Raw genomic sequence first — 13,086 nt, forward strand, 5'->3', positions numbered from 1 at the left:
TTTAAAAGGTCAGCCCATTGGGATGTTGACCTTGTAATCCTCCTCCTCCACCAGTACCACCAGCTCCAGTGGCCCTCTAATCAAATGTAGAAAGGGCCACTGGCTGTCCTCAAATCTCAGACTTCTTATGGCTCTCAGGAGGGCCCTGTAACGTACATTGGTGAGGGATGGCAGTCATTTGTAGTTTTCTGCGTCCCCTATATCATTAGTGTGAAAGTTGGAATACGTACTACATAACACTTTACAGTGCTATTGCCAATGTGGTCATTTGGGTGTTGGCCCTGTCCTTCTTCCTCCTCCTCCACCAACACCACCGCCTTCAGTGGCCCTCTATTCAAATTCTATTCAAATGATTCATTAATGTATGTTTTATGGACAAATGAACGCCACGCTGGGACATCGCAGCTGATGTCGTTGATGATGATTGCATCTGGCCAAAAGCAGGTTCGGAGCAGGAGGCATCATCGCCTGCTTCCTAGATCGCAGTTTGTGAAGCATGCAGCACCGTGGAAGTGGCAGTTGTTTCACTCTGGAACTAAGGCTTTATTCCACTAGCTACCACCGAGGATTTAAAAAAATTCAGTTTCCCCAGGGGGGAATGGTTCAAACACCATGTAGCACAGCATTAGAAGATACTCCCAGTAGCTCTCAACAGCTTTTTTTTTTTAAATTGGTAGGATTTGCAACAGAGCATAACATGCCAAGGACTTTAATACATTCAGTTCCCCTAGGGTGTGATGGTTCCGAAACCATGTAGCAAAGCATCCGAGGCTACTCCCAACAGCTTTTTTAAAAAAATTGGTAGGATAAGCAACAGGATAACATGCCAAGGAGCTAAAAAAATCTGATTCTGCAGGGGGGCCATGTGTAACACACCGTGGAGCACAGCATAAATAAAGAACACAAATAGAGACTGCCTGACCAATTATTATAGACAGTGTAGCCTTGACAGTGGTTGTGCCAGTGCATAATGTACAAAGGCTTGAAAAATATTGCCCTGGGTGACTGGGCTAAAAAATTACATCGCAGCAGCATAACAAGTTAGATTAGTCATGCAGTGTCATTAGATGATAGAAGACAAAATAGTCTTGAATGAGAAACAATGGAGCATAATGAAACATAACTCACATATTTTAGTCGTGTCCAAAAATTAAGAAATTCTGGAGAGACATTCAATCACTTATAAGGTCCATTACACAGCTAGATGTAACTCTAACTCCAGAATTAGTTCTTCTTCTCTTAAACATTGAAGCGATACCTAAACATTTTAGGCCCATAGTAATACATATTCTACTAGTGTCCACTAATCTCATTGCATCCAAATGGAAAAGTGAGAAAGCTCCTAATATTCAAGAAGCTAAGGAGAAACTAACTCTACATAAAACTTTAGAGTACTGCTATGCCATAAAAAATAATACTCAAACAAAGTACCTCACCAAATGGGACCCATGGCCAGAGCCCAATCACCGACAGACTATATAGCCCAACTGACGTTAAGAAAACACTAACTATATTCGAGAAATACAAGCTCACTAATAATTCCAGGCCTGAAGCTCTAGTCTTTGATACCTCCCTGATCTAAAACTCACTAGAATTATATGTTTCTGATCTTGCAAATTTGCTGGACTGTCTACGGAATCCATGTCAGGAAGTTGTTAATTTTATTTGTTGTTTAGTTATGTTTTGCAAAAAGTTAATTCATAAGCAATTGATTTGACCAACAAAATATACTGCTTGATGTATCAACACTAACAAACTGGAGGGTCAAAATATGTGCATTTTCTTAACCTTGCTTTACTATCTATATGTCCTTAAATTTTGTAACGCATGATTTCAAGATTTGTTAACTACAAAACCTAATAAAAATCATTTGAACAGAGAAACAATGGAGCTTATTTGAACTTAAGAAATACACATTTTGGGGCTACACTTATTATTGGGTCCTGTTAACAGGCAGCCTGAGATACTATGGGGCAATCCATCTATGGTTCATTTTGAACTGTGTGCCCTTTCCGTGGATAGTAGTGTGCGAGTATCGTGTTATTATTGACGCTGCTGACCCGAAAACACGCTCAGGCAACACACTCACAGCAGAGTAAGCTAGCACTTCCAAAGCATATAACGCGAGGTCTGGCCAAGTGTTGAGCTTGGAAACCTAATAGTTAAAGGGAACAGTAGAAAGCATGCTGATACGGTCACCTACATAGTCCCTCACCATCTTACTAAAGTGTTCCCTCCTTGTCATAGTTCCCCCAACCGGTATCTGGTTCTGAGTTGATGGTTTGTGGAAAATGGACCAGTATTGGCACATTAGTCCCCCGTCTGTGTTTCTCCTACTATGCGTAGCCCTCTCTTGTAATCCTGTTGCGTGAGATGACACGCTACCTCTGACGCCAGCATGATCTGAGGGTAATCGTTACATCAACTGCTCCATTACAGCCCTCTTGAATGTTTCCGTAGTACAATCCTTATTTGCCTCGACAAGTATCGAAGCAAATTTGTCTTGGTAGCGTGGGTCAAGGAAGGTACATAACCAGTATTTGTTGTCTGCCTAAATGTGGACTAACCGACAGTCATGAGAAAAGCAGTGTGACATGAACTGTGCCATGTGTCCCAGACTCCGAACTGGAAACCTTTGTGTGTCCCTGCTAAGAATACATTCTGTCTCCCTAAACCTCCTCTCCTCCTCAATCTCTCTCTCCTTCTCCTCCTCAGGCCATCCATGCTGGACAGCCCTGAAGGTTGTCAATCGCTTGGTTACCAACTTCAAAGCATTCCTGTTCTTCATCATCCTCCTCATCCTCATGATGCTGACCAAAGTTGGCCTGAGCCTGTTGGGAGGAGGCATCAGCGCCACCTTCTTGCACACCAGTTTGGGAAGCAGGCAGCCCAGGGAAGTGGCAGAGTTTTGAGTCTGGAAATCGTGTTTTTCACCTAGAACTTTCAACCACCTAGTGGTGTGCTTTGCTAAAATATAGTTTCTCATGGTGGATGTGCCCAAGCTGGAAGTATTTCTACCTCTGCTAAGATTGGTCTAAGGATAAAAAAGCTGTGGATAGTGTGAGGTAGCACGGTCGGCTGCGCAGCAGAAGACACGGGATCCAGGCATTAAGGTTCACAGCACACGGTTTAATGTCCAAAACAAAAGTCCACAACAATATACATGTGCCTCTCCAGCAGAGACTCAGGAAGTTCTGTTCACTCCCTCACACCCGGCACACCTGCTCTCGTTCCTGTTTCCATTTAACCCTTCCTTCAGCCTGTAGGGAAACAGCATTAACCCTGGAGTGGATTTACTTTCTATCATGGAGGGAGCACAGCCGGGGCGAGACATACCGGCCGTCATAGATAACCCCGGTCACAGTCTCACATACCCCCCCCCTCAGTTCAATCGTGCGGGGTTGAACTCTCGCCATCAAACACGGGCCGCGGGACAAGGCATCGGCGTTGCCCTGCAACCCACCGGCCCTATGTTCAACCGTAAACCGGAAGTTCTGCAGAGAAAGGAACCACCGGGTAACCCGGGCATTCCGTTCCTTGGCGGACCTCATCCAGACCAGTGGAGAGTGATCCGTCACCAAGCGAAACTGCCGTCCCAGCAGGTAATAGCGTAGGGACTCCAAGGCCCACTTGATCGCCAGGCACTCCTTCTCCACTACGCTATAATTCCGCTCGGGAGGGGTGAGCTTCCTACTTAAGAAGGTGACGGGGTGTTCCTCCCCCTGAACCACCTGAGACAACACTGCCCCCAGGCCGACCTCTGAGGCGTCAGTCTGTACTATGAACTCCTTCCGGAAATCAGGATGTACAAGAACGGGCTGTCCGCAAAGGACCTCCTTCATGGCCCGGAAGGAGTCCTCGGCCTGCGGAGTCCAGCGCACCATGACGGACTTCTTGCCTTTGAGAAGGTCCGTCAAGGGGGCTGATAGTCCCGCAAAATCCTTTACAAACCTCCTGTAGTACCCCACGATACCTAGGAAGGCCCTAACCTGCTTCGTGGTCAGGGGTCTAGGCCACTTCTGGATCGCCTCAACCTTGTTAATTTGGGGCTTAATCACTCCTTGGCCTATCACGTAGCCCAAGTAGCGGGCTTCCGTGAGTCCCAATGCACATTTCTTGGGATTGGCTGTCAAATCCGGCTGTTCGAAGCGCGTCCACCACCGCTTGTACCTGTTCCAAGTGGGTCTGCCAATCGGAGCTGTAAATAATGATGTCATCAAGGTACGCTGATGCATACGCCTGGTGGGGTTCCAGCACTAAGTCCATCAACCTCTGGAACGTGGCCGGAGCGCCATGTAATCCAAAAGGCAAGACAACATAGTGGAAGAGACCCTCCGGCGTAACAAAAGCGGTTTTCTCCTTGGCGGACTCCGTCAGTGGCACCTGCCAGTACCCCTTGGTCAGGTCGAGCGTGGTAAAATATCGCGCCTGTCCCAACCTATCAATCAGCTCATCCACCCGGGGCATGGGGTAGAGATCGAACTTGGATATTTCGTTCAATCTCCTAAAGTCATTGCAGAACCTTAAGGAGCCATCGGGTTTTGGTATTAGGACAATCGGACTAGCCCATTCACTCCGGGATTTTTCGATGACCCCCAGGCGTAGCATTGTCTTCACTTCGTCTGATATGGCTTGTCTTCGAGCCTCCGGTACCCGGTATGACTTCAGGCGTACCTTCAGGTGGGGCTCGGTGACAATATCATGTCGTATCAGACTGGTCCTACCGGGCAGCTCGGAGAAGACATCGGGGTTCTGCTGAACCAACCGTCTGGCCTCTCGCCTCTGAGTCTTGGTGAGGGCTTCTCCAATCCTTACTTCCGGTTCATCCTCTCCGGAGGTCGCTGGAGCCGGAGGTGGACGACCCGAAGAGGAGGGAGATGGGGAAAAAACAGCCATCAGGCTTTCCCGTTCCTGACAAGGTTTTAATAGGTTGACATGGTATATTTGTTCAGGTTTCCGCCTACCGGGCTGCAATACTTTATAGTTAACCACCCCGACTCTTTCCTTTATCTCGTAGGGGCCTTGCCACTGAGCCAGGAATTTACTCTCCGCCGTGGGGATTAATACCAACACCCGATCCCCGGGTTTAAAGGTCCGCACGGTGGCTTGTCTATTGTAGCGGCCGCTTTGCGCGGCCTGAGCCTCCTGTAAATGCTCCTTCACAATTGGCATGACCGCGCTTATGCGGTTCTGCATACCCAAAATGTGTTCAATCACACTTTTATGGGGGGTGGGCTCTTGCTCCCATGTTTCCTTTGCCAGGTCCAACAATCCCCGGGGATGTCGCCCGTATAACAATTCAAAAGGCGAAAACCCCGTGGATGCCTGTGGCACCTCACGGATGGCAAACATCAAATAGGGAAGCATCATATCCCAGTCTTTCCCGTCTTTTGAAATCACCCTTTTGAGCATGGTTTTCAGGGTTTTATTGAAACGCTCGACTAAACCGTCCGTTTGAGGATGATACACAGACGTACGCAACTGCTTGATCTGGAGAAGCCGGCATAGCTCTTTGGTCACTTTAGACATGAATGGGGTCCCCTGATCCGTAAGGATCTCCTTGGGCAACCCCACCCGGCAGAACACAGCAAACAACTCCCGAGCTATAAGCTTTGCTGCAGTATGTCTGAGAGATATCGCCTCGGGGTCCTGGGTGGCATAGTCAACGATCACTAGGATGTGTTGGTGCCCTCGAGCGGACTTTACGAGGGGCCCCACCAGATCCATCCCTATCCGTTCAAAAGGGACTTCTATAATGGGTAACGGTACCAACGGACTGCGAAAATGGGTCAGGGGTGCGGTAAGCTGACACTCCGGGCAGGTTTCGCAGAACCGTTTTACCTCCCCAAAGACCCCGGGCCAATAGAACCTTTGCAATATTCGCTCCTGCGTTTTCTTGACCCCTAGGTGGCCACTCATCAGGTGTTTATGAGCCAAGTCGAGGACCCGCCGGCGATGCGGCTGGGGCACTACTAACTGCTCTACCCCCACGCCCCGTATTTCATCTACCCGGTAGAGTAAATCCTGCTTAAGAGCGAAATGGGGGTACCTTACCTGGGCACCGGGCAGCTGTGCCACCCCATCAATTACTGTCACCCGACTCCGGGCATGTATTAATGTAGGGTCCTGGAGTTGGGCTGTCCCAAACGTATCCGGGGACACCTCCAACTCCGGGATGGGTTCGACCGTCTCAGCCTCTCCTGCCAATACCTCTAGGGGCGACCTATCGGGTTCACATCCTGTCCCTATCATGGGGACCCCTACGGCAGGTGTTCCGGATTCAGGATTGTAGGGCTCAGGTCCCGGACTGACCAATATCTGAGGAGACTTAGGGGGTCCCTTCCATAAAGTCCAAAAATAGGGCAGATCCCTTCCTAGGATCACGTTATAGGGAAAAGTGTTAAGAAGTCCCACCTCATGTTGCACCTGACCGCAAGGTGCTGTGATGGTGACAATCCCCGTGGGATAGTCTCGGCGGTCCCCATGTATGCAAACCACCCCCACGGTACGTCCTGTGGCCTTTACTTTAGCCCTCAAGGTGGATCGCACCAGGGTCACTAAGCTTCCGGAATCCAACAATCCTGTAACCGGACATCCATTCACCTGTATTTGGCACAAGTGGGGCTCAGTCTCTGGGGAGACCAGGTCAGCGGTACACATCACCTGAGCATACATTGAACCCCGCCGGGTAACCCCACAATCCATGGGCTCCGTGGTGAGTGGACACTGGGCTTCCATATGTCCCACCCGCTGGCACCGCCAACATCTAATGGGGACGGAAACCCCCTTGACGGGTTGTCGCTTAGGGTACAGAACCTTCCGGACCTCAGGAATGGTGGGCGCGGCCTCAGACGGGACGGTAGGGGACTCCTGCACCGTTGTCAGCGGTGGGTCCTTGGCCCTAGGCTTGGAGGGGCCGGACCGACGAGCGGTACGCAAAGTCTCAGTGTCCCGTATCAAGTCCTTCGTAGCCACATGCCGCTCTACCAGGGACACTAATTGGTCTAGGGTACTCGGGTCACCCTGTCCTACCCACCGTTGAACGGTGACGGGTAAAGTGCGCACAAAACGATCCACTACTACCGTTTCCACCATTTGCGCCGGGCTCAGAGTGTCAGGCTGCAACCACTTTTTTACAAGATGCAACAAGTCATAGGCCTGGGAGCGTACGGGTTTGGCTTCCTCATATAACCACTGATTTACCCGCTGAGCCCGTACATAGGTATTCACCCCCAACCGAGCCAGTATTTCGGCTTTCAGGGTCACATAGTCAATGGCGTCCTCGGTACAGAGGTCCAGGTACGCTTTTTGGGGTTCCCCCTTCAGATAGGGCGACAATACCTCAGCCCACTGGGGGGTCGGCAGCTTTTCCCGCTCGGCCACCCGCTCAAACACCGCCAGGAACGCTTCCACATCATCCCCCGGGGTCATCTTTTGCAACGCTTGTCTCACCGCTTTCCGGACGCTGCCGTCGTCACCCGGTCCCTGGGTTGTTGCTGCCGGTCCGGCACGGATCGACTTGGCCAGGAGAACCATCTGTTCTTGGTGCCTTTTTTCCTGCGCTTGTAAGGATTGCTGCTGACGTGCATTGGTCTGATCCAGCTGTTCTTGGTGCCTTTTTTCCTGCGCTTGTAAGGATTGCTGCTGACGTTCCAACGCCCGGAGCAGGTGTGCATTGGTCTGTTGCTGCTGTGCATTAGCCCGTTGCTGCTGTGCATTAGCCTCTTGTAGCTGTGCATTAGTCTGTTGCTGCTGCCTTAGTATGTCCTCCATGGCGTCGCCGGGTTTGGGCTGTAGTATAGCCGCTCGAATCCAGGACATGTGCTGCTGGGTCACCAGGGATGGATGCTACACCTCACCGGCTGTCATGCCCGCCGATTCTCCACCATATGTGAGGTAGCACGGTCGGCTGCGCAGCAGAAGACACGGGATCCAGGCATTAAGGTTCACAGCACACGGTTTAATGTCCAAAACAAAAGTCCACAACAATATACATGTGCCTCTCCAGCAGAGACTCAGGAAGTTCTGTTCACTCCCTCACACCCGGCACACCTGCTCTTATTCCTGTTTCCATTTAACCCTTCCTTCAGCCTGTAGGGAAACAGCATTAACCCTGGAGTGGATTTACTTTCTATCATGGAGGGAGCACAGCCGGGGCGAGATATACCGGCCGTCATAGATAACCCCGGTCACAGTCTCACAATAGAAAAGCGCAATAGGGTCTTACCCTAATATATGCAGGGTAAACAGAATGAGCAATCCTACTCACCAAATGGAGTTGTGAAAGTCACAACTCCTGTAAAAGCACGTAAAATCCGGATCACGGCAGCAGTACCCCAGGCAGCTGATAACTGAGAGAGGTAGAAAAGGGCTTTTGTTCATCGCGCCAATGATCACTGATGAAATTGTAAGATTAATGTAACTTTATTTTGCACAGGTCTACGCGTTTCTGGAGGCTCAGCTCCCTTCCTCAGGACCGACAGGCACAAGAAACATCAAATCTGCCGGGGTAGAGGCAGACAAAACATATATACACAGAATGACGTCAAAGACCCACCTCCTTCAAGAAAAAAAATGGCGGGAAACTATACATTTTAATCTGATATGACGTAATGCATTGATATTCATGAATAATAAAACATGTCCACCAGGACCGCTTTACTACAAATTAAAAGTCATAGAAAAAAAAATAAAATATATTATGACAAAGACGCGTGTGCATTGAGTGTGTAAAAAAAAAAAATATATATATGTATAAATATGAAAACAGGAGGACAAAAAGTGGATAGTATGCAAAAAATCAACAAAGTTTTTATTATATCAAAATTCAAAAGGTGCAATGATTAGTCATACAAAAAAGACAAAGGGGATATTGGCAATTACAGATATAATGGTAGCAGCCATGAGGAATCATGTAATACAGTAATAATAAGAATGCTATGTTTAGCATACAAGGTTACTATCAATTCACTGACAATGCTACATACCAAAACCAGTGAGGGTGTGAAATACCACCCACTAATAAAGTGCCAATAGTGCCAAGATAAAGACCTGGAGTCCCCCCCCAGGGATAGGAGGTTACGCGCGTTTCACGTGTTACCAGTCTTCACGCTTCATCAGACCAGGGAGGGGTATATATGTATAAATATGTATAAGAGGATTCTAATCAAGTGTGCAGAATCAGTCTAGAACTCACATCTGCAAACCGTTCTACATGTTAAGTGCTCAGAAGGGTGTAAGTGAGGGGTGTGTGACCACACAACCATCACCATGTGTGATGATTACGTATGTGAAACAAGAAAAAGGAGAAGGTGAAGGTAAGAATCATCATACAAAGACAAAAAGAAAGAGAAAAGAAGAAAAAAGGGGGAATCTTTTTTTAAAAAATTATATTCATGGAACAATATCGTGTGCAACTTATGGCTCAGAACACTGCCGGAAAAGAAATTAAGCTGTATCGTATGTTAACAGGACAGGGTAATTCGGGTTCATGAGCGTGGGAAAAAAAGGGAAAGCGCATGCGCTGGTAGTAGGCAATGAGCAGGAGCTCCGTAATAAACAGTATAATGGAGTGCATGTAGGTGTAGTGAAAGTTAATTATAAATTTAGAACAAAATATACCGTATTTTTTGCTTTATAAGACGCACCTGATTATAAGACGCACCCCCAAATTTGGTGAAGGAAAAGAGATTTTTTTTTTATGTTAAATGGGGCCCATCTTATAATGCCAGTGTCCGTCTAACAAATCATATAGGGTATATGTCCCTCATAGCCCCCCATCATAAAATTAGCCCCCCTTAATTTGGATATGGCCCCCTTATATTGAATATAGCCCCCTTGTGCTGGGACACATCCCCCTGTACTGCCCATGGCCCCTATAGATGGCCCACCTCCCCTGTGTTTGATATGGCCCCCATACTGCTGCCCATGGCCACTATAGATGACACATCTCCCCTGTGTTTGATATGGCCCCCATACTGCTGCCCATGGTCACTATAGATGGCACATCCCTGTGTTAGATATGCCCCCCCTTCTGCTGCCCATAATAAAATAAAACACTCTTTCCTTACCTTCTCAGCCCTGTAATCCCTGTGTCTCCCTCCGTGGGGTTGAGCTCCGGCCTCCTCCACTCCTCCACTTCCTGGTTCTTGCTGCCGGTCATGTGATCGGCACGGCAGAGTGATATCATCTCTGCATGCCTTATCACAGACAGCAGCAGCAGGAGACCGGGAGATCAGTGCTGGAGGTAAGTAAAGCTTTTTTTTATTTTACTATGGGCAGCAGTATGGGGGCCATCTCTAACACAGGGGGGATCATGTGCGATCAAAGGGAGCACAGGCACATATAATATGCCCCGCTGCCCCAGCCCATCAGCGCGATGTAGTTTCAGCACTATGCTGATGGACAGCGGCTGTGCATATTATATGAGCGGGAGCAGGAGATCTAACGCTGCCGCCCGCAGATTTTACCTGCCCCAGCACCGCTCCAGAGCGGACCCTGCAGTATATATATATATTATATATATATATATATATATATATATATATATATATATATATATATATATATATATATATATATATATACACACACACACACCCCCGTATATTCGGTTTATAAGACGCACCCCCTACTTTCCCCCAAAATTTGGGGGAACAAAAGTGTGTCTTATAAAGCAAAAAATACGGTATATAAATTATATATATGTAAGTATGTGTGACACGGGAATGTGTATCCATTCCCTTAATAAAATCTCTGGTTGGAGAAAATGGGGGGGATTTTAAGGGACTATGTCCAGTGGTAGCGCACATGAAGTCCAGAACCCACATTCAATGTGAATCCTGAATCGTAGTGTGCTCCAGAAGAAAGAAGAAAAAAGAAAGAAGGGGAGCTTTCAAATAGGAATTGCATTCAAAGAACAATAGAGTGTGCAAGTTTTGACTCGAAACACTGTCGGGGAAGATATTCAGCTATATCGCTAGTTGACCGAGGACAGGGTCATTTAAGTTCAGGAGCGTGGGAAAAAAAGACAAAGCGCATGCGCTGGTGACAGACAATGAGCAGTTGCTCCATATTCAACAATATAATAAAAGGCATATAGATATGGGGCAATGTAAATTCTAGCTATGTAAATATATCTCTGACAGAAGGATGTATATCTATTCTAATAAGGTTTTAGCGATAAATTAGAATATATAGTATTGTGAAAAAGTAAGGTAAATTACAGCTATATATATATCTGACAGAAGGAAGTATCCTATTCTAATAAGGTTTTAGCACTAAATTCGAATATATAGTATAGGGAAAAAAGGAGATTATAGGGGACTACGTACAGTTCTCATGCACACCCCGTCCAGAACTCACAAGAATGTAAATCCTGAACCATAGTATGCTACCAGAATCCATTGTTTTGGATGAGCAAACCATACTATCAACAGCCTATATGAACATAGGAAAAAGAATATACATATATAAAAATTATTTAAAAATTATATACATATGAATATATAAAAATGTGTATATAAAAAAGGATGTATGAAAAAAACACACATGTAATCTGCTCTAAGATTACACCAGCGGGGGACGAAAAACGGGGAGCCAGAAACAAATTATATAAGTGAAGGACCAAGAGTATCAAACAGATAAGTAAAAGGAGGGGTGAGCAAGGTTAAAAAACGTGAGATATACCAAGTAAAAATGCATGAGTAATAGACATAAAATAGATGCTCCATGACGTAAGGAGCCTTATGAAAGGAAATGAGGACAAAATATGTGTTCATGGTAATAATGTCGGGAGAATTGTAAGAGGAACTGTATAAAAACTGAACTGAGCATGTAGGGTAAAACAACAGGGGAAATAAATACATCAATAAAAAAAGAATAAGACCTGGCACATAAAAAGTAGTACAATGTATAACCATCAATTAAAAAACATATATGTAAATTATTATATCAAAATAAAAGATGATATCATCAATACCTAAAAACATATACCGTATTTTTCGCTTTATAAGACGCACCGGAATATAAGACGCACCCCAAACTTAGACATAAAAAAAGGTAAAAAAAAGAAAAATGGGGTCCGTCTTATACTCCGGTGTTCTCTTACCGGAGGGGGGCAGCAGTGGTGGTGAAGCGGGATCACAGGAGGCACAGGTTGTGCTGGCAGGCGCGGCGGGTCAGTGGCAGCGGGGTCCGTGGTTGCAGGTGCCATGGCGTCCGTGGTTGCAGGCTCGGTGGCGTCCACGGTGGCAGGAGCTGTGGGGTCCGTGGTGGCGGCAGCAGCCGTGGCGGGTGAGCCATGCAGTAGGCCGGTGCAGTGAATGTCCGCGGTCCCGGTTCAGTGGTGGCAGCGGCGGCGACGGCTCAGTGGTGGCAGCGGCGACTGCTCAGTGGTGGCAGCGGCGGGGACTGCTCAGTGGTGGAGCAGACGGATGCGGTGTTTTCCCAGTGTGTCCGCGGTCCCGATTCAAGTAATGGCGCCCGGAGCGACGCATGCGCAGATGGAGCTCTCATCCAAGGGCTCCATCTGCGCACGCGCTGACTCCCGGAGCAGCGCGTGCGCAGATGGAGCTCTCATCCAAGAGCTCCACCGGCGCCATCATTTGAAAGTGGGACCGCGGACAACTGGTAACATGCTGCACAGCCGCCCGCCCCGCATGCATAGAGTGGCAGCCAGCAGGCTGCCCGCCCACCCTGCGTACAAGCTGCCGGGTACCTGTGCTTGCGTGCGGTGGCAGCCGGGTACCCATGGCTGTGTGCGGGCGGCAGCCGGGTGCTGTGTGCGGGCGGCACCTGGGTGCCTGTGTGAGGGCGGCAGCTGGCTGCCGCCCGCACGGGCACCCGACTGCCGCTCGCACACAGCACCCGGCTGCCGCCCGCACACAGCCATGGGTACCCGACTGCCACCGCATGTAAGCACAGGTACCCGGCTGCCGTCCCCACACAGCACCCGGCTGCCGCCCGCACACAGCCACGGGTACCCGGCTGCCAGTGCACGCAAGCACAGGTACCCGGCCGCTTGCATGCAGCCACAGGCACCTGGCCGCCCGATCGCCTCAGACAGGACCCCCCCCCCCAGGTACC

General features: G+C 48.3%; 1 protein-coding gene across 2 annotated transcripts in view; it reads right to left on the minus strand.

Moving 5' to 3' along the window:
- SPON1 (spondin 1) overlaps window positions 1-13,086 on the minus strand; it is a 2,596,838-nt gene that overhangs the window by 2,469,036 nt on the left and 114,716 nt on the right. The window lies entirely within an intron of this gene.

This window comes from Anomaloglossus baeobatrachus, chromosome 10 (assembly GCF_048569485.1).
Source record: "Anomaloglossus baeobatrachus isolate aAnoBae1 chromosome 10, aAnoBae1.hap1, whole genome shotgun sequence".
NCBI lineage: Eukaryota > Metazoa > Chordata > Amphibia > Anura > Aromobatidae > Anomaloglossus > Anomaloglossus baeobatrachus.